Source organism: Musca domestica, unplaced genomic scaffold (genome assembly GCF_030504385.1).
Source record: "Musca domestica strain aabys unplaced genomic scaffold, Musca_domestica.polishedcontigs.V.1.1 79, whole genome shotgun sequence".
In the NCBI taxonomy this organism is placed as follows: domain Eukaryota; kingdom Metazoa; phylum Arthropoda; class Insecta; order Diptera; family Muscidae; genus Musca; species Musca domestica.
This window is the reverse complement of record NW_026712406.1, coordinates 1,983,869-2,005,490: the sequence shown is the minus strand read 5'-3', so window position 1 is coordinate 2,005,490 and position 21,622 is coordinate 1,983,869. Positions and strand designations below refer to the sequence as shown.

The 21,622-nt window shown below is 33.5% G+C and overlaps 1 protein-coding gene across 1 annotated transcript in view; it reads left to right on the top strand.

Annotated features, from left to right (window-relative positions):
- LOC101899005 (elongation of very long chain fatty acids protein AAEL008004-like) overlaps positions 1-21,622 on the top strand; it is a 170,856-nt gene that overhangs the window by 686 nt on the left and 148,548 nt on the right. The window lies entirely within an intron of this gene.

The window sequence follows — 21,622 nt, the reverse complement described above, 5'->3', positions numbered from 1 at the left end:
TACACCCACATCCAATTTTTCAGTCAAAAACTATTTCAAACCTCTCCCTATGTAAACCCTAGAAACCAACAGAAACTTCAATATCAAATTTTAGTATTTCAGATATATCGTCTCAACTAATACCAAATTTAATAACATTTAGTACGCAATGCAAAATAATCTACATCTTTCCATTCTAGACACCAACAGTGATCCGAAATTAGTACCATTTAGTACTATTCGAACATTTATATATCTCATTTGGAAACCCAACCCCAGATCTCAACACCAGATACTAATAGCGACTTCAATATCAAATCCAGCTCTATACATTCCCTCAATACCGCAATCAGTACTTTTTGAACAATTATAGTACGCATTTTTAACACCATCTTCATATACCTTAATATGAAATTTCCGGATCTTATCTCTTTAATTTCCCCCACTAAAAAATTCAGTACCATTCATTGCAATTAGGGTACGCATTTTCAAAACCACCCCCATAATTTATCCAGAAAACAACAGTTATCTAAATATCAATTTTCAGAATTTTGCCGCGATCCCTTTATTCAATACTAAATTTAGTCACATTTGGTACATTTCGTACAAAAAAAAAACTCATTTTTGAAACCCCCTTCGTATTTCTATTCCATGCTTCGACAGAGACCTCAATATAAAATTTGGGGATTCCAGCTCTATCCCTTCATCCAAGACCCAATTCAATATAACTTAATACTTTTCGAACAACTTTAGTTCGCATTTTCAAAACTACTACCATATCTCAATTGCAGATGCCAACAGTTATCTTAATATCAAATTTCAGAAATTGGCCTCGATCCGAAATTTAGTACTATTAAGTATTTTTTGTAAAAAAAAGTAAGAAAGCAGCTAAGTTCGGCCGGGCCGAGCTTTTGAATATCCTCCACCACTTCGAAGGAACTTGAAAAATTTCAAAAAAAAGTCCGAAAACTATCACTTAAATAAAAAAAACGTTATATTGTTTCACGAAGACGTGGACCTGCATACGATTTTTTTGTCATAGGCTGTAGTGCCTTTTGCGAACTTCAAATACGAAATTTGTTACAATTACGGTGAATAATGTCACAAAAATCAAGAAAATACGGAGTATCGGGAGGTACCGTCATATTGGGACTACACGAAGACGTGGACCTGCATACCAAATTTTTTTGGCATAAGTTGTAGTATCCATTAAGATCTTTCAATACGAAATTTGAAACGATTCCGGAGGAAAATGTTGCTGAAAATACCGACTATCGGAAGGTACGGTTATATGGGGGCAATACGAAGACGCGGATCTGGATATAAACATTTTTGTCATAGGTTGTAGCACCTATTACGAACCTTTAATACGAAATTCGAAAAAAATCCGGTAAATAATGTCGCTAAAATCATGAAAATACCGAATATAGGGAGTAACCGTTATGTGGTGACTACGGGAAGACGTGGATCTGCGTACCAATTTTTTTGCCATAGGTTTTAGTACCTATTAGGATCTTCCAGTACGAAATTTGGAACGATTCCGGTGAATAACGTTGCTGAAATCATCAAAATACCGAATATCGGTAGGTACCGTTATATGGGGGTATACGAAGACGTGAACCTGCGCACACAATTTTCTGTCTTAGGCTGTAATATCCATTACGAACTACAAATACCGAATTTGTAACAATTACGGTGAGTAATTTCGCTAAATCACCAAAAAAACGAAAATAGGGAGGTACTATTTTATGTGGGCTTTACCAAAACGTGGACCTACATGGCCCATTTCCAATACAAAAAGTCCTGCAGACCTAATGTATATTTCACTTAAATTTTATCGACCTTCTTCATTTCGTTCGGAAGCTAGAGTGATTTCCACTGACGGACGGATATCGCTAAATCGACATAGAATGTTATGCTGATCAATATATACTTTGTGGGGTCTAAAATGTATATTTCGAGGTGTTACAAACGGAATATTACAACCTGTTTCCGCAATGGAATTTTTATTTTCAAATAAAATTTATTTTAAAATATATTCATATTAAATTTGTTAAAAATTATATTAGGGCATTTTTGCGAGGCTGCCAGATTCTTTATCCGAACTTCATTATTTTCAAAAAAAAACATTGACATTAATGAACTCAAAGTTCTGCGAACTTTATACCCAATCGATTACAAAATTTTCCCTTAATAAATAAATCGTTGCCATGGAATTTTCCCCTGGACCGACCCAAACTCACTTTCGCATATGCAAATTAAATTTATGCGGTTAATGCTATTATTAAACTTTCCCTTGGCGTAACATTGTCGATTGAGTTCTGAAAATCGTTATTGTTAATGTGTCTGATTGATGGCGGCTTCGCTTCGATTTTTTTTCAAATTGTTTCGATAAGCGAAATTTTGATTACGCCAATTGATGCTAATACAGTTTTAATTATTCGGTTCTTTATTATCAAAAAATAAATTATTAACAATGTTATTATATTTAATTATTGATTTGAAATTTATGCCATAACTGTTTGATGTGGAAACAAAACCAGTACGGGATTCTGAACTTCGTACCGTGTTCGAAACCAGATTTTAAATTTGTGTGGGGTATTAATATGAAATTGAATAATGAAGTGAAATTTATTATTTTTAATTATACTAAAATTGTGTCGAATTGAATTTGTGTCTCTGGGATGATCATAGATAAATAAATTTATAAATAAGGAGTATGTTCCGCATTGTTAACTTTTGAATGCCGGTAAAAAATTTGACATTTTTTTTTAAGAAACAAAAGACTATATATTTCCTTTGTTACAGAACCTGCAAGAATCTACTAGTTATGCATTTTTTCGGTTTCATAACTCTCAAACTGACTTTTGAACGTTGATTCTCTACCCAAATTTCAATTGTACCATTTTAGAAATTTAGTAAAATTTCAGAATATTTCCTAAATTTAAAGTTAGAATTTCCAATAACCCTTTAGTGCATCTACCCTGCACTTTTCATAGAAGGGCAGAAGGTCTTTTTAGAGGGAACGAGGGGTTATAGAAGACCAAAAGGTCTTCTTATATCTTCTCATAGAAGATCAGAAGTTATCTTCATAGAAGACAAGAAGGTCTTTTTAGAGGAGACCAGAAGGTCTTCTTATAGAATATCAGAAAGTCTTCTTAGAGGAGACCACAAGGTTTTCTCTTGGAAGACCAGAAGGTCTTCACATAGAAGACCAAAAAGACTTCTCATAGAAGACCAACAGGTCTTCTCATAGAAGACCAACAGGTATTCTCATAGAAGATCAACAGGTCTTCTCGTAGAAGACCAACAGGTCTTCTCGTAGAAGACCAACAGGTATTCTCATAGAAGATCAACAGGTCTTCTCGTAGAAGACCAACAGGTCTTCTCGTAGAAGACCAGAAGGTCTTCCCGTATAAGGCCAGAAGGTCTTCTCGTAGAAGACCGGAAGGTCTTATCGTAGAAGACCGGAAGGTCTTCTCATAGAAGACCAGAAGGTCTTCTCGTAGAAGACCGGAAGGTCTTCTCATAGAAGACCAGAAGGTCTCATCATAGTAGACCAGAAGATCTTCTCTTAGGAGACCAGAATTCCAGCTCTATCTTTCCACCAAAATTCCAGTTCGTGCCAAATTAAGTACTATTTAGTACACATAAGTACGAATTCCTAAAGCTTTCCCCAATTCTACACTCGCACAGTAATCCCAATTCGAAATTAAAGGATTCGACCCCTGTTGGTTCGCCCAAATCCAAATTGTACCAAATTTAGTACATTTTAGTGCATATATTTCCAAAACTACCGCAATATCCCAATCGTAAAATCCGACAGTTATTTTATTTTCAATTTTCAGGATAGTAGCTCTATTGGTTCACCTTAATCCAAATTGTACCAAACGTATACCATTTAGTACAGGATTGTAGCTCTACTGATTCACTTTAATCCAAATTGTACCAAACTTAGTACCATTTAGTACGCTTAAGTTCTAATTTTCATATCATAGTGTCCAATAGAAATCTTTTTTCCAAATTTCAGGATTCCATCTCTATTGGTTCTCCAAACATTTAAATTGTACCATTAGTACATATAAGTACGAATTTCCAAAACTACCTACATTCCCCTGTCTTAGAATGCAATAGTAATCTGATTTCAAAATTTCTTAATTCCAGCTCTATCGGTCCATCCAAAACAAAATTGTACCATTTAGTACTTTTCGTTTATATTTCAAAAATTCCACACTAATATTAATTTCAAATTTCAGTATTTTTTTCGGATTGAAAAAATCGGTTACACATTCTTATAACCTTTAATAAAAATATGCAGAAAAATCTTGTCTATTTTCCTTAAAATTCTGTTTGCATAATCCTATTTTTTTGTTTTGATTACCCGAACTCGATGTTGTTCAATATTTCTTCTTCTATACATTTATTATATGCATCACCTATATATATTAATATTATTTCTAGTTTTTTTGATATACGTATCGAATATTAAATTAATTTCTTAATGCTATTTGAAAACATTTCAAGTTCTTATAGGCCTATCCAATTTTATTTCTACGAATATCCAAACCAAAACATTTATTGTTCTTTCCAAGTTACGTTTTCAAAATTCTGTTGGTAATTCCCCTCATAAACGCCATTTATTACCAATGCCAAGTTGATTGTTTTGAAGAAGTTTTCTCATTTAATGTAGGGTGTAAGCCATTATGCCAATACGGTCATTGATCTCTGGGTGGGGAATACCGGCTGAAGTTTTGTTTTAGATGCCGCCAAAGAAGAAGACAAAAAAAAAAAAAACAACCAACTCAAATAATTTACCGATGAGTGTTGTTCACTGACACCGCCTCCAATCAGTTGAAGATCTCTTCATTTATAAGAAACGGTTTATTAGGCTGTTGCGACTTGAAAAACAAATATTAGTTAATTTTCTATGATTTTTATACCCTCAGCCGTATGACTACAGAGTTTAGATACTAGGTCTCTTTGGACCCAATATCGAGTTCGGAGAAGGGCAATATCGGTTCACTCCTTCTGGTTCCTCCCCACAAAAGATCGACATTTTCAAAAAAAAAAAAAAAAAAAAAATACTACAAAGAAAGAGAAAGGATAATCCGATTTTACATATCCTAATATTTGCAACAATGCAAAATCACGTGTAAAAATCGAAAATATCGGTTAACTCCATCATTCACCTCTCACACAAAGGGTCAAACTTTTGAATAATTATAACTCTTCTAAACCGTGATGTATGTCCGATTGTCTTCAAATTACACATATTTTTATTAACTCAAGGTCTGGTGTGAAGATGGAATATATTGGTTCACTCCTTCTGGTACCTCCCCCACAAGGGGTCAACATTTTAAATAACCAAAACGATCATAAAATCCGAAATAAGCATCCGGTTCTCTTCATATTTCACACAAATTTTGAGTATCCATGAAGCTCACAAAATGCGAAATTAACATCTGATTTCTTTCAGATTTGGTACATCTCAATATTTCCACCAACATAAAACATTATAAAGTTGGAAGAGATCGAACCATTCCTTCTGGTACCTCCCCCACAAAGGGTCAACGTTTTGAATAACCAAAACGATCATAAAATCGAAAATAAGCATCCGACTCTCTTCAAAATCCACTCAAAGAATATTTTTATTAACCCACGCTCTGATATAAAGATCGAACATATCGGCCCACTCCTTTTGGTATCTCCCCCACAATGGGTCAAAAAACGCGAAGCTCATAAAACGCGAATTAAAGATGGTATAAATCGGACCATTCCTTCTGGTAACTCGCCCACAAAGGGTCCAAATGTTGAATAACCAAAACGATCATAAAATCCGAAATAAGCATCCGGTCCTCTTTAAATTACACATATCACAATAGGGTCAACATTTTGAGTATCCATGAAGCTCAAAACGCGAAATTAATATCCGATTCCTTTCAGACTTGGTACATCTCACTATTTTTATCGAAAGAAGATATATTATAAAGATGGTAGACTTCGCACCATTTCTTCCGGTACCTCCCCTACATAAGTTTTAAGATTCTGAAAAACGAAAAACTCAAAGAAAGCTATGTAAGCATCCAACTCTCTTCAAATTGCATACATACAAACATTTTTGATAATACTTTTGAGGTGAACATACATATCTGCGAACCCCTTCTGGTACCTTACCCAAAAAGTGTCACAATTTTTTTTTTTTTTCATTTATCTGTCATAATTTGCGAAACAAATCAGCGATCCTTTACAATTTGCTATATCTAAATATTTCTCTCATCCTGGAACCTGAGATGAATATGAAATTTATCGGAATTTTTGATTTCGCATAAAATTGGATATAAATGATGGATTTTCTTGTAATTTTACCCATACTAACATTTTTATCTGTAGTGGATGGAGTATGAAAATGGAATACTTCGATCGACTATATCTGTTACCTCATTCATGTTTCCAAATTTTCTAAAAATTATCGCGTATCTCATATAAAGTGAAGGAAGTAACCAATATGGTCCAAACCTGGCATATCGCAATATTTACATCATATTTTTTTAGGTCCGATTTGAAATAGACAATATTGGCCCACCCCTTCGGAATCTACTCCATAGAGGTTCAACAATTTGAATAATAATAACACAATTTTAAAATATATATGTCGGCAAAATCGACTGATACTTTTTAACTGGTTTTTATACATTTTATTGGGTTAAAAAATTCACAAATAAATGCTAAATATAAATTTCAATTTCCGCATACGAAGTGGGGGGCACTTGCTGTAATATTATAAAATGCAAAGAAGTTTTTTTTTAAGTTTTGTCAATTTCTTTTTTTAATTTATACAATTTTCATATGGTATACATCGGGCGCCAAGTTGAGCAATGGCGATCCACACCTTTTGTTATTTCCTCCCCCACGAAATTTTGACAACATATGATTTCTTGGAATAAAATTAAATCTATCTTATCTCACCCCAACCTATGGTTACGTCTACAAAAACATATGCCTAGGGGAACTTTTCTTCTGTCTCGCAGTGGAGTGTGTGTGATGAATAGCTAAACACCCGAAGATAATCAGCCAACTTCAATAGATTAAAATGCAGTTCTGTGAACGCCAATAAATTTTTAATAAATAACAAAATTGTCAGTTGAGGTACTTTTTTTGTTGCGTTATTGAAATATGTTCTGAGAGATAATAACAATTTAACGATAAAGGTGTAATTTTTTTTTTATTAATTCAAATTAATGGTTTAAATCGATTTGCATTTTTAGATTTTTTTTCTATTTTTGTTCTCTGTAGAATATTTTGATTGGGTTATTTCGTTTTAGAGGACTCACAAAAGAATGCAAAATGAGCATAAATTTTATGGTACAAAGTGTACGTTTAGGTATTTTAATTGGGGCCATTAATAGAGTTTTGAGTTACTCCTTTTGGCTTGTCATCGCATTCGTATTAAATTGTAAGTTCATATTTTTCTTGCAAAAGTTGTACAAATTTGCATATTTTAAGAGTTTATTTCAAGTGTCAGCAACCCTTAACCTCTGAATCATACCAGGATATGACTTTAAATGGGAGTAATATCCTCCTTCATCATCTCTTCTGCAGCAGCAGGCCACAGCTCCAACTAAATATTACTCATCATTTTTTTGTTATTTTTTTCATTCGTATTATTGTTAATTGCATTTATCTCTGTTCCTCTAATCGTTTTTAAACGCTGCTTACAACTTGTGTAACCTAATCACGTTCATAATTAACGAGATCTTAATTAAAATAATCAAAAGATATGTTTGTGCAAAAAAAAAGTCACCAGCAGTAGCAGCAACAACAATAGCAAAAAATGATATAAAACAATCGCAAAAAAAAAAACGGTTGCATGGGAAAAGAACAAAGGCAACAACATTCGTTCGGTCGTCCGTTCGGAATACGAGTTTAACGATAGCGATTATTTAATTGCTTTTTCATTTTCGAAATAAACGTTATTTGGAATACTAGACCTGTGCATATCGCATCTCGATATTTAACGCATTCATGCCAACACCTTGTATTAACCCATTGGGGACCTGTTAAATATATGGAAGAAGGTTCGACATTTAATTATACGGAGGAGCAATTTCAAGGCAATGAATTAGGGTGAGAGTTTTCAATTTCAATAAGGATAAGAATACAATACTTAAATACGAATCATCATCAAAAAAAGAAAAAACAACCTAAAATCATAAAATCATAAAAATACCGAATAAAGAGAGGTACTATTACATAAGTTCTGTACGATGCATTAACAGTTTAATTTTCTGCCACAAGCTGTAGTACCCATTAGGAATTTCAAATACGAAATTTGAAACAATTCCGGTGAATATTGTACATAAATTCGTCAAAATACCGAATAGAGGGAGGTATCCATATATGGGCGCTATACGAAGACCTGGATCTGCAGAGACAAATTTCTGTTATAGACTGTAATACCCATAACGATCTTCAAATACGACATTTGGAACCATTCCGGTGAAAAATATCCCTAAACGATATCGTGGAACTATATAGATAATTCTCTTGCAGGGCGTAAAGTACTTAAAAATAACTTATTGTGTGGATTTTCTGACAATTCCATAACTATATAAAAACGCTACACACTCTTAGTATGCCCTATACCAATATTCAGAATTCCAGCTATATTCCTCCTCCACCCCACTCCTTACCAAATTTAGTACTATTTAGTATTCTACGTAGTACGATTTTTCAAATCTACCTCCAAATCTACGGATCATAATATCCTAATGATCTTAATATCAGAATTTATAATTTCACCTGAGTTCTACACTCTATGCTAAATCTTGTAACATTAAGTACTTTTCGTAGACCATAAAGTACGTATAACCAAAGGCACACCATTGTCAAAAATCTTTACACTCTTAAGGGAGCCGTATACCAAATTTAGTACCATTTAGTATTAAGTACGCCTTTCCAAAACCTCCTCTTTATATGCTGACCTCCTCGTCCCAATGCCGATTCCTATGTCAAATTTTGAGCTCTTAGCTAAAATTGTAAAAAAATCTTCATGGTTCCAAATTAGTGGCTTTTAGTATTTTCCGTCAAGTTCCGGCCTCTCTACACTTTTCGAATAAAGTGTCTTCGGCAATATTGCAGAGAAATATATGAGGAATATTTAGGTCGGAAATTTTAACCTTCAAGGGAGTCAACAAAAATATCCTTTTAATCCTTTTTTTAAATATGGTTAAACACTCTCTTTAAACGGAATCGTAGCTAGTCAAAATAATTTATAAAATTATTTGTCTTAAAATTCTACTACAGGTCCTAGTAGTTTATTTTTTTAGAAGAAGTTTAGATTTATTCAAACGGTCAATGAAACCGTCACACGCTGTCCGAATGTTGCTCTGTGGTATTGTGGCTCATTCCCGGCAAAGCGCTTGCTTGAGGTGATCGACACTTTGGTATTTTTTTGTGCCAACCTTGCTTTCCAAAAACTCCAGACACAATAGTCCAACGGATTAGTATCCGGAGAATTTGGTGACCATTATGCGCTGGTGGCCATTGAAGCGAGGAACCTCATTTTGTAACCATTCTTAGGTGGCGCGTGCTGAATGCGATGGTGCTGAGTCCTGTTGGAATGTCCAAGGTCAGCGGCCAAAATGTTTGCTTGCCCAGAATATTTTCGCGATAATATTCGGCATTTATTCTATTGCCACGGTCAATTAATACGAGCGGAGAGAGACCATTGGCTGTTATCTGGGCCTTGATTTCTGTTTGTTTGTTTACAAACTGCTGAACAACGAATGTTTTCTCATCGGAGCAGTTCACCTCTTTCGGCCAAGCGAAGCAACTCTTTAGCTCTTTTGAGTCTGTTTTCTTTCTGTTGCGATTTAAGTTCTTGCACTTTTTGAAATTTCAATGGCTTTACCCCGAGCTCATTTTTCAATATTTGCCGAATGGAATGTTGCGATACGTTCAGCTCAGTGGACATTTTTCGGTCACTGCGACGCGGGTTTCGATCAAGTCGCTTCTTTACTTTTCGAACCATTTCTACTAATGTTGCTGTTTTCTACCGTCCACTTCCTTGACGTTGGGCTACGCTACCAGTATCACGGTAACGAGCGATGGTACGAGACACAAAACATCTATTCACATTGAAATGCTGAGTGCTCTAACGATAGCCACTTGTGGTTTTCCAGCCAAATATATAGAAATCACACTATCACGCTTGAATTCTATCACGAATAACTTTTTTTCTGGAAAATTCTTACCTGGAAAATTCTTTGTACGCTTGAAAACAATATAATGAGCTGTCACTGGAAAAATTTTAACAGCTGTCGAACGAGTGGCTTGGAAATGACAGCTGTCTGAAGTTGCTTGTTGTTCTTTTATCCCTCTCTGTATATCAAAAACACTTTTTAGGATTAAAACCTTACTCTGTTTGAGTTTGAGCAAAAGTCGGCAACAACTCCTCATTTTAGAAGGATGACATCAAAGACAAAATAACTCTACATTCAATTTCACTATTAGTCTCCTAAGAAAAAAATCTCTATTTTTATTGTATATCAAAAAAAAAAAAAATAAAAAATAAAATAAAATAAAAATAAAAAATTGCATTGATGTTCTCAAAAATTCCGAAAATATTTCCTAATTGAATTGAATTAATTTTTTCTCGGACTTTTTTCGAGTTGAGGCCTAAAAGTAAGATCAAATATCGTTTTAGGCAGATGATGTCAAAAGAAGAAATATTCTACACAAAATTTTATAAGTTTCAAAATAAACCATATATCTAAATACTGCAGTTTTTAAGAAAATTATATTCAAAATGTATGTACTACAAGTGGAAATTATGTGTTTGCTTTTTTTACTGTTAATTTAACACGTTTCCAATCCAAGACAAAATCCACCTTTATACTTAATTTTTGGGGGTAAGTGTCAAAAAAAGAATGATTCGAGAACGAATTTCATTGTGGGTTTCTGAACAAAAGAAATTTGTATATTCAATATGTAGCATGAAAAAATTTAAATAATTTTCACTTATATGCATCTCTAAGAAAAAAAACTGAGAATGAAAATTTGTCAATTTCTCCTCAGACTTTTTTCGAGTTGAGTTCTAGAAGTACCATCAAATTTCATTTTAGGTGAAAGATGTCAAAAGAAGAAATATTCTACACAAAATTTTACTAAAAATCTCAGAATAAACTATATATCTAGATACAGGAGTTTTTAAGAAAATTACATTCGAAATGTATGTACCACAGGTAGAAATTACGTGTTTGCTTTTTTACTCTTAATTTAACACCTTTCCAATCCAAGACAAAATCCACCTTTATACTCAATTTTTGGGGGTAAGTGTCAAAGGAAGAATGATTCAAGATCGAATTTCATTGTGGGACTCTGAACAAAAGATGTTCGCATATTCAATATTTAGCATGAAAAAAATTAATAATTTTTTGTTATATGCATCGCAAAAAAAAAAAAAACTAAAAATACTTCCTAGTTTATTTTCTGATCTATTTTTCCTCGGACATTTTTCGAGATGAGGCCTAGAAGTAACATCAAATTTAGTTTTAGGTGGAAGATGTCAAAAGAAGAAATATTCTACACAAAATTTTACTATAAATCTTGGAATGAAGTATATATCTAGGTACAATAGGTTTTATGAAAATAACATTCTAAATTTATGTGCTACAAATACAAACTTTGTGTTTGCTTTTTTACTCTTAATTTAACATGTATCCAATCTAAGTCAAAATCTCCCAATATACTTCATTTTTTGACAAAAGTGTTAAAGGGAGAATTATTTTATTTCAAATTTCATGGTGAGTCTCTGAACAAAAGAAATTGGTATATTCAGTATGTGCCATAAAAACATATTTAACAACTTTTGTTAAATGTATCAATTTTGAAAAAAAAAACCTAAAATATTTCTTAATTTTTTGATCAATTTTTCTTTGGTCTTTTTCGTGTATACTCCTGAATTTTTGATAGAAGTTGTCAAAGGAAGAAATATTCTACCCAAAATTTCGTTAAAAATCTCAGAATAAACTATATATCTAGGTATAATAGTTTTTAAGAAAATTTCATTCGAATTTTATATATTACAACTGAATATTATGTGTTTACTTTTCTACGTCTAATCTAACACGTTTCCAATGAGAGACAAAATCTGCCGTGATACTTCATTTTTTGGGGCAAGTGTCAAAGGAAGAATTTTTCTAAATCGAATTTCATTGTGGGTCTCTGAACAAAAGAAATGTGTATATTCAATATGTACCACGAAAAAATATCATTAACAAAGCCTTGTTTATTTCTGAAAAATTTAGGACTTTTTCTCAATTTACTGTTATTTTTCTTTTAATTTCACTGTGCAATGGCCAGTCTGGATTGTAGAAAATGCCAATGATCCACATCGAAAATTGAATTTCACTCCATTAAAAAATATTCTCAATCCATATCCCCCATTAAAATAACCTTGTGAAATTACTACTTGATGTGGCGCCCAACGGGTTATATGTAAAATAATTTTAATTAACAGGAAAAATGTAAACAGCGAATATAAAATTGTTCTGTACTACGTGGTCAGAATGTACAGCTACCGACATGTCAGAAATGATTTATGTTAAGTGTCGCACAAAGGCTCGTTTGGAAAATTTTCAATGAGTTCGCGAGTAGATCGTAGCCAAAAGGAATTTAAAAACGCCACCGAGCGGGTAATTATTGGCTGGCGCGATGATTGCAATGAAACATAAAACAAATAAACAAACAAATATTTCGAATAAAGTTCATTAGCTCTTCTGTTCTGTTCTGTTCTAGAATAGAAATTTCGAAAGGATTCTATGATGAAGAAAAAACAAAAAAATAAAAGAAATTAATGGTTTTAATAGCTCAAATGGTACCAAAAACAACTTCTTTGAGCTGCTTAAGAGCCATAAACAGTTTTTACTGCTTGTTTTGAGTTTTGTTGTTTGAATACATAAAAAGTTCCATTCTTGTTTGTTTCGATTAACCGAAACTGTTTTTTTGGAATGTTGACATAATAACTGTTTGAAATGTGTTTACGTTTTGTGGAAAAATATTGACATTTTTTAATTTTTATTTCCACACACAACTATTTTTTTTCGATAGAACGCAATAAATCTATTAGAGAAAGAAATGCCATTCATGGTTGAAATTTACTGTAAATGCTCATTCATCCATTTATTCAATCAAAGTCATAAGTTTTGTCGTCTATACAAATAGTGTTAATAAATATTAAATATTAGTATTAATAACAATTAATATTGATTGTTATTAGATTATAAAACGACAAATGTCAATTTTATTAAATTGACATTGCATTAAATCAATTTGTGAAGGGTTTCTGGGCCCAGTGTTATAGAAAAAAAATATTTAAAAAAATAATATAAGAAAAAAATTTTCAGATATTTTTAAGATTTGCTCGATAGAATGGTTTCGGCAGACTACTACCTTATTTTTTAAAAGTCAAAACCCCAGTTGAAAGCTCTCAATCGCCATCCTGGAAATATTTTGAAATACGTTTTTTAATAATCAGGCTTTTTAATTGAGAATTATCAATTGTCCGGGTAATTGTTATCAATTATAAGTTATAAGTAGTAAAGTGGAAGTTCTGCACATCTTTTGAACGATCTCTGCAGTCTCTGGAAACATTAACCAGTACCATTTACAAAAAATTCAAAATTCATCATCAGTTTATTGTGGATACAATTTTGAAGCTATTATTTTAAGGTCCTACTTTACATACGATTTGGCCAATAAAACGAAGCACCTTCAGTTACACTGTGCGACAAAAATAATTGTTTTCAATAATTACAGGAAAAAACCAGCAGATTATGAAAGTAGCGTTTACAAGTAAAAATGTAGCTAAGTTCGACCAACATTTTGAAGGAACTTGAAATTTTTCAAAAAAAAAGGTCCGTAAAAAAGTACCTCTCAAACGAAACCCCTTACATGGGGCCTATACGAAGACGTTTTCCTTCATAAGTAATTTTTTGTCATAGGCTGAAGTACTAATTATGAACTTCATTTACGATATTCAAAGCAATTCCGGTGAATAATCGCTAAAATCATCAAAATGCCGAATTTTTGGAGACATATGGGACTATACGAAGTCGTGGATCTGCACAGACAATTTTCTGTCTTAGGCTGTAGTATCCATTACGAACTTCAAATACCAAATTCGAAACAATTCCGGTGAATAATGTCGGTAAAATCATCAAAATACAGAATATTGGGAGATACTGATATATGGGGCTTATACGAAGACGAGGACCTGCACAGACAATTTTCTGCCATATGGGAGGTACTGATATATGGGGCCTGTACGAAGACGTGGACCTGCACAGACAATTTTCTGTCTTAGGCTGTAGTATCCATTAAGAACTTCAAATACGAAATTTAACACAATTCCGGTGAATAATGTCGCGAAAGTCCTGGAAATACCAAATATCTCGGGTTAGCGGTATATGGGTGCTATACCAAAACGTTGACCTATAGAGACCATTCTCTTCCAGGGGGTAAAGTACTCAGAGAGAACTCCTTGTGTAGAATTTCAGAATATTCCATTGAAAAATGTGGCTAAAATTATCAAAATACCGAATATCGGGGGGCACTATTGTATTGGGGGCTATACGACATCGTGGACCTATATAGAATATTCTCTTCCAGGGGGTAAAGTAGTTGAAGATAACTCCTTGTGTGGATTTTCCAACTATTCCGTTGAAAAATGTGGCTGAAATCATCAAAATACGAAATTAGGGGGGGGTTATACCATTGCATGGGAGCTATATGATATCGTGAACCTATATAGAAAATTCTAAAAAGTAAAGTACTTACATAGAACTTCTTGTGTAGGTTTTCAAACAATTCCATTTAAAAATGTAGCTTAAATCATCAAAAAAAAAAAAAAAAAAAAAGACCGGAAGGTACAGTTATACGTGGAATATACGATATCGTGGACCTATATAAAATACAATTTCTTTCAGGGGGTTAAGTACTCAGAAGGAACTCCTTGTGTGGATTTTAAGCCAATTCTATTGAAAAATGTCGCTAAAATATCGAATATCGGGGGATATACGATATCGTAGACCTATATAGAAAATTCTCTTTCAGGGGGTAAAATACTCACAGAGAACTTCTTGTGTAGAATTTCAGACAATGCCATTAAAAATGTGGCTAAAATCATCAAACTACCGAATAAGGGGTTATTCGATATCTTCGAACTTGATCTGCCTCCACACACAAGACTGATCTATGCAAAATGTTAGCTTCCTATCATAATTCGTTTTGACCCTAGCGTGATTACAACAGACGGGCAAACGGACGGAACGACAGGGCTAAATCATCTTAGAATTTTACGCTGATCAAGAATATATATACTTTGTTGGGTTGGATTATTATTTCGATGAGTTACAAACGGAATGACAAACTTAAATACTCTCCATACTACGTATGGTGGAGGGTATAATTAGGAATCCCATTATTTGGTAATGAGTGTTTTTGCTGAGTATTACCTTCTATCCTTTCTAATCCCATTCTATATCCACTTTCATTTCCAACATACACTCATGTCTCACACCTCCTGTCATCTCTTCATAAACGTTTGCTGCACCAGCCAATCTGTGATTCTTAATTACATTCATCGTCCGTCATAGCAAATGGAAGTTTTTGTTTTTTGTTGTGTTGTATCTCAAAAATATTCCATAACTATTTCCACTGAATCAATTATTGAATGTCTCACACTCGCATCAGTCAATGGTGTGCACTTCGGAATTGTTTACAAAGTATGGCAAATAATTAAACAAAATATAATTATATGCAAATATGGAATTACACAAAAACGGCATTTAGGGGAAGTGTTAAAAGGTTAATCTCTGTCTCGATATCTCTCGGCATCGTGTCTGGCTTTGAGTGCAATTTATTAGAGGTGGATAGCAACGATAGATGTCTTATTTAACTTCGTTGGAATCACATTAGATTCAATGTAAAATTGCAAAACAACGCTTGGAACATAAATTAACTCAAATTAAATTAAAAATTTAATAAATCAAATTATAATTGATAAATATCGGAAAATTGCCTGGTGACGTAGTAAATCTTGTCATAAGCCAAGATACGATCAATGAACCGATTATTTTAATTGAGGGAATTTTTTAAACGCTTTAAACATTTTTATAATTGAATAAATATATGTGCACAGTTTCTTGATTTCTTCGTAAAGCCTCTAATCAAATTAAAAGTACCCACACTTTTGTAAAATTAATTGTTTATTGCAATGACCTTTGGATGCTATACGTAGATCAGGCTTCTTTCATAAAACTGTAAAACACGTAAAATATTCCATGTCTCTATACCAAATGTTGACATTAATTGCAGTTCAATTACCAAGCCGTGACAACAAACAATTGCATAAGTTAAAGACCAATATGTATGTGTAAAACAGTTAGACAGTTAGTTACTGAAACTAAAAGTTTTGAAATTTTTTGAATGATGCTAAATTTGAAATATAAATAAATCTTTCAAAAACATATTAAAATATTGTTGTAAATTAAACTTTTTGGATGGACGGACTATTTTATACCTTGTGTGATTGGTATTGAAATTAGGCTTTAGAAGGCGACATTTAGGTTTTGCCTCCTATATTATGTTATTTTTACCAGGACTGCAAACTGATTATTTCTGTAAATAATCCTACCCGTGAATCTAACATTCATCAAAAGACTATTGAACCCAACCAAAACCGCAATAAAAAATGTTCAGTTGCGTTCAACAAGTTGTGCCGCCAATTTGAGGATATGGTAGTAATGTAAATGACATATTTTCACATTTTTATACCCTCCACCATGCATAGTATGGAGGGTATATTAAGTTCGTCATTCCGTTTGTAACTTATCGAAATAATAATTTTAGACCCAGTAAAGTACATATTCTTGATCAGCGTAAAATTCTAAGACGTTTTAGCCCTGTCAACGATATCGAATAGCCCCCATATAATGGTACCTATATTCAATATCATGATGATTTTAAGCATATTTTTCAATGGAATTGTCTGATATTCTAAATGATATATTGTGTTTATATAGGTCTACGATATCGTATGGCCCCCATACAACGGTCCCCCCTCAGATATTCGGTATTTTGATGATTTTAGACACATTTTTCAATGACATTGTTTGATATTCTACACATGGAGTTAATTATGTGTACTTTACCCCCAGGAAGAGAATTGTATATATAGGCTCACGATATCGTATTGCCCCCATAAAACGATTCCTCCTGATATTCCGTATTTTGATGATTTTAGCCATACTTTTCAATGAAATTATTACTTTACCCCCTGGAAGATTATTGTCTACATAGGCCTACGATATCGTATATCCCCCATACAACGGTACCTCCCGAAATTTGGGATTTTGTTGATTTTAGCTACATGTTTTAATGAAACTGTCTGAAAATACACATAAGGAGCTCCTTTAGAGTACTTTACCTCTTGGAAGAGAATTGTTGATATAGGTGCACGATATCGTATAGCCCCCATACAACGGTACCCCCAATATTCGGTATTTTGATGATTTTAGTCACATTTTCAGAGAGAGAATTGGGTATAAAAGTCTACGATATCGTCTAGTCCCCCGTACAACGGCTTCCCCGATTTTCGGTATTTTGATGATTTTAGCCAAATGTTCCAATTAAATTGTCAGAAAATCCACAAAAGGAGTTCCTTCTGAGTACTTTACCCCCTTATTATTGTCCATATAGGTCCCCGATATCGTATATCCCTCATATAACGGTACCTCCCTATATTCGATATGTTGACATGATTTTAGTGACATTATTCACCGGAGTTGTTTAAAATTTCGAATTTAGAATTCGTAATAGGCACTACAGCCTATGACAAAAAATTGTGTATGCAGGCCCACATCTTCGTATAGCCTTCATATAACGGCATATCCCTATATTCGATATTTTAATAATTTTAGCGACATTATTCACCGAAGTTGTTTCGAATTTCGTATTTAAAGTTCGTTATGGGAACAAAAGTCTGTGACAGAAAATTGTCTATGCAGGTCCAGACCTTCATATAGGACAGACCTTCATTGATGATTTTAGCTAAATTATTCAGCTGATTTTTTTTTCAAGTTTCGTATTTACATATTCTAATGGTTTATGACAAAAGTTACCTATGCATGTCCATGTCTTCGCATTGACCCCAATATAACGGCTATATTCGGTACTTTTGAGATTTTAACAGAATTTTTAACGGATGTTATTATTATTATTATTTTTTTTTTGACAATTTCCAAATTGGTTTCAAATGGTGGAGGGTATTCAAAGTTCGGCCCGGCCAAACTTACTGCTTTTTTACTTGTTTTTATGTATAAACTATATTTTATTGAGTTCCCTATGTTTACGTTACCAAAAATGGAAAAACAATCCACGAAAAAAAAAAATTAAATGTCTTTGTGCCACACGAAAAAATTAAGCCTTATCTGACACTGCAGTGTAAAAAGTATGTTCTCGAATCTGTTCCACTCTCGTGTTTTTTTGACAGGCTCATATAATCAACGTCAAAGTTGTAGCTTTTTTCCAAAAAAATTTAAATAAAAATACAAATCTAACCACAATATTTCGAACTATATTTCGCAAAATTTAAGAGAGCGCTTTTTAATTTCTTAGAGGTCTTGGATTACATTTAGAATCATTGGAACAAAATATCTGTCCACTTTGGTCACTTTGCGGTGTAAACTTTCAAAACACCGATACACGTGTGTTCACTTTACAGCTGCACTTCATAATCTAATGAGAGTTTCCTGTATTTATTTTATAACATTTTGAACTCTTAGGAGGTATCAGCTTTATGCCTGATATAAATATTCCGATGTGCGAAATGTCAATCAAATCGTATACCTCTTCTGATCTCTCTGAAATATTTCAATTTTTATACCCTCCACCATAGTATGGAGGATATATTAAGTTCGTCATTCCGTTTATAACACCTTGAAATACACATTTTAGACCCCACAACGTATATATATATTCTTAATCAGCATAAAATTCTATGTCGATCGTCCTTCTGTCCGCCTGCCCGTCTGTGGAAATCACTCAAGCTTCCGAAAGAATTGAAGTAGATTGTTAAAATTTTGCTCAAATGTATATTACGTCTGCAGAGCTTTTGGTGTTGAAAATGGGCCATGTCGGTCCAGGTTTTGGTATAGCCCCCATATAATGGTACCTCCCGATATTTGGAATAGTTTCAAATTTGGTATTTGAAGTTCGTAATGGATACTACAGCCTAAGACATAAAATTGTCTGTGCAGGTCCACGACTTCGTAGAGCCCCCATATAACGGAACCTCCCGATATTCGGTATCTGGATTTTATCGACGTTATAACCGTTTTTTTTTAAGTTTCGCATTTGAATATTGTAATGGCTTATGACAAATGTTACCTACGCAGGTTCATGTCGTCGTATAGATCCTAATATAACTGCAACATTTGGTAGTGTTAAGCTTTTAACAGAATTTTTTAATGGATTTTATTGTTTTTGATAATTGCCAAATTCGTTCCAAATGGAGTAGGGTATTCAAAGTTCGGCCCTTACTGCTTTTTAACATGGTTCATTTCAACTTGGAACCGAAGTAGTCCATCCATATATACCATTTTCCTCCATATATATCATCTTCCTCCATATATACCACCTTGCCTCCACATCTTATGGTGATAGAAATATTCAAAGTTCAATTCAAAAAATTAAAATGATAAAAATGTATTATTTTATTTTGTATTTACATATTCATAGCATCACAAGAAGTTTAACCATATTTGTAAATAAATTAATTGGTATTGCTTTTGAATGTATTTAAATGATAATATGACGTTAAATCGACAACAACTTCACGCCTACGACTTCAAAATGTCACCGCTCAATTAAACAAATATGGCAAAAATAAACTCGTATTTCTTTTTTGCCAAAACCAAAAAGATATCAAGGTCAAGATCAACTTTAAAAATTTTGCAGAATACCATGAAAGTTGTTTACACTATGTAACAACAATAATGCTCCTAGTGGTATGAATTACAAAAGTCGTGGTAATATCACAAAAAAAGATACAATTGATTCTACCCTCAGCCATATGAGTACAGAGGATATATATCATTTGATACGACCATAATGTGGCTCATCGAAATAACGGTTTTTGCCAACAGGTCTCTTTGGGCCACATCCGTTTAAGGATATTTGGAGTCGATCTAGCGATGTCCATTCCTTGTCTTCCTTGAAATCGCTGGTGTGCACGATAACTCTCGAAGGGAGTATCCAATTTGGTCCAAACTTAGTACGTCATAATATTATTGTCAAACTTATATCGAGTTTAGAGATGGGCAATGTCGGTCCACTCCTTCTGGCACTTCCCCCACGAAATATCGAAATTTTCAAAGAAAATAATTTACTGCATAGAAATAGGAAGTATAATCTGATTTAGCTTCAACATTACGAATCCTAGTATTTGCATCAGTGCTAGGTCAGGTGCGAAAATGGACAATATTGGTTGCTCCATCAAGTACCTTCCCCACAAAGGAAGGGATAAAATTTTGAATATCAAAAACGATTATTAAATCTGAAATAACATCCGTTTCCATTCAGACTTGGCACATCTTAATATTTCCATAAACACTCGATCTGTCATATAGATGGACAAAGGGTCAAAATTTTGAATAGTCATGAAGCTCTGAAAACGCGAAATTAATATCCGATTTCCATCAACACAATATCTGTTTTAAATATGGTAGAGGTCGGACCATTCCTTCTGGTACCTCCCAACAAAGGTTCAACGTTTTGAATAAGCAAAATTATCATAAAATCCGAAAAAGTCATCCGGTTCTCTTCAAATTACACACTGCACAATATTTATATCAACCCAAGGTCTGGTGTGAAAATGGGATATATTAGTCCACTCTTTCTGGTACCTCCCGCACAAAGGGTTAAAATTTTCACTATCCCAGAAGCTCATAAAACGCGAAAATAACATCCGATACCATTCTGATATGGTACGTTTCAATTTTTTCATCAACACAAGATCTGTTATAAAGATGGTACAGATCGAACCATTGCTTCTGGTCCCACAAAGTTTAGAATAATGAAAACGATCATAAAATCCGAAATAAGCATCCGGTTCTCTTCAAGGTCTGGTGTGAAAATGGGATAAATTGATCCACTCCTACTGGTGTCACCCCACAGAGGGTCAGATTTTTGACTATCCCTGAAGCTCATAAAACCCCACAAAGGTCAAAACGATCATAAAATCCGAAATAATCATTCGGTTATCTTCAAATTACACACAGCACAATATCTATATTTACACATGGTCTGGTGTGAAGATGGGATATATAAGTCCACTCCTTCTGGTACCTCTCCCACAAAGGGTCAACATTTTGAGTATCCATGAAGCTCATACAACGCGAAATTAACATCCGATATCACATTTGTCATGTCAAGTGAAGTGAATATTTATATCATTTATGTCCGATACGAAATGGACAATATTGGTCCATTTCTTCTGAACCCATTCCATAGAGGGTCAACAGTTCATAACAGAAGTCAAAATATATTTAAATAATCGAAAAATGGCTGAGGGTATTAGTCT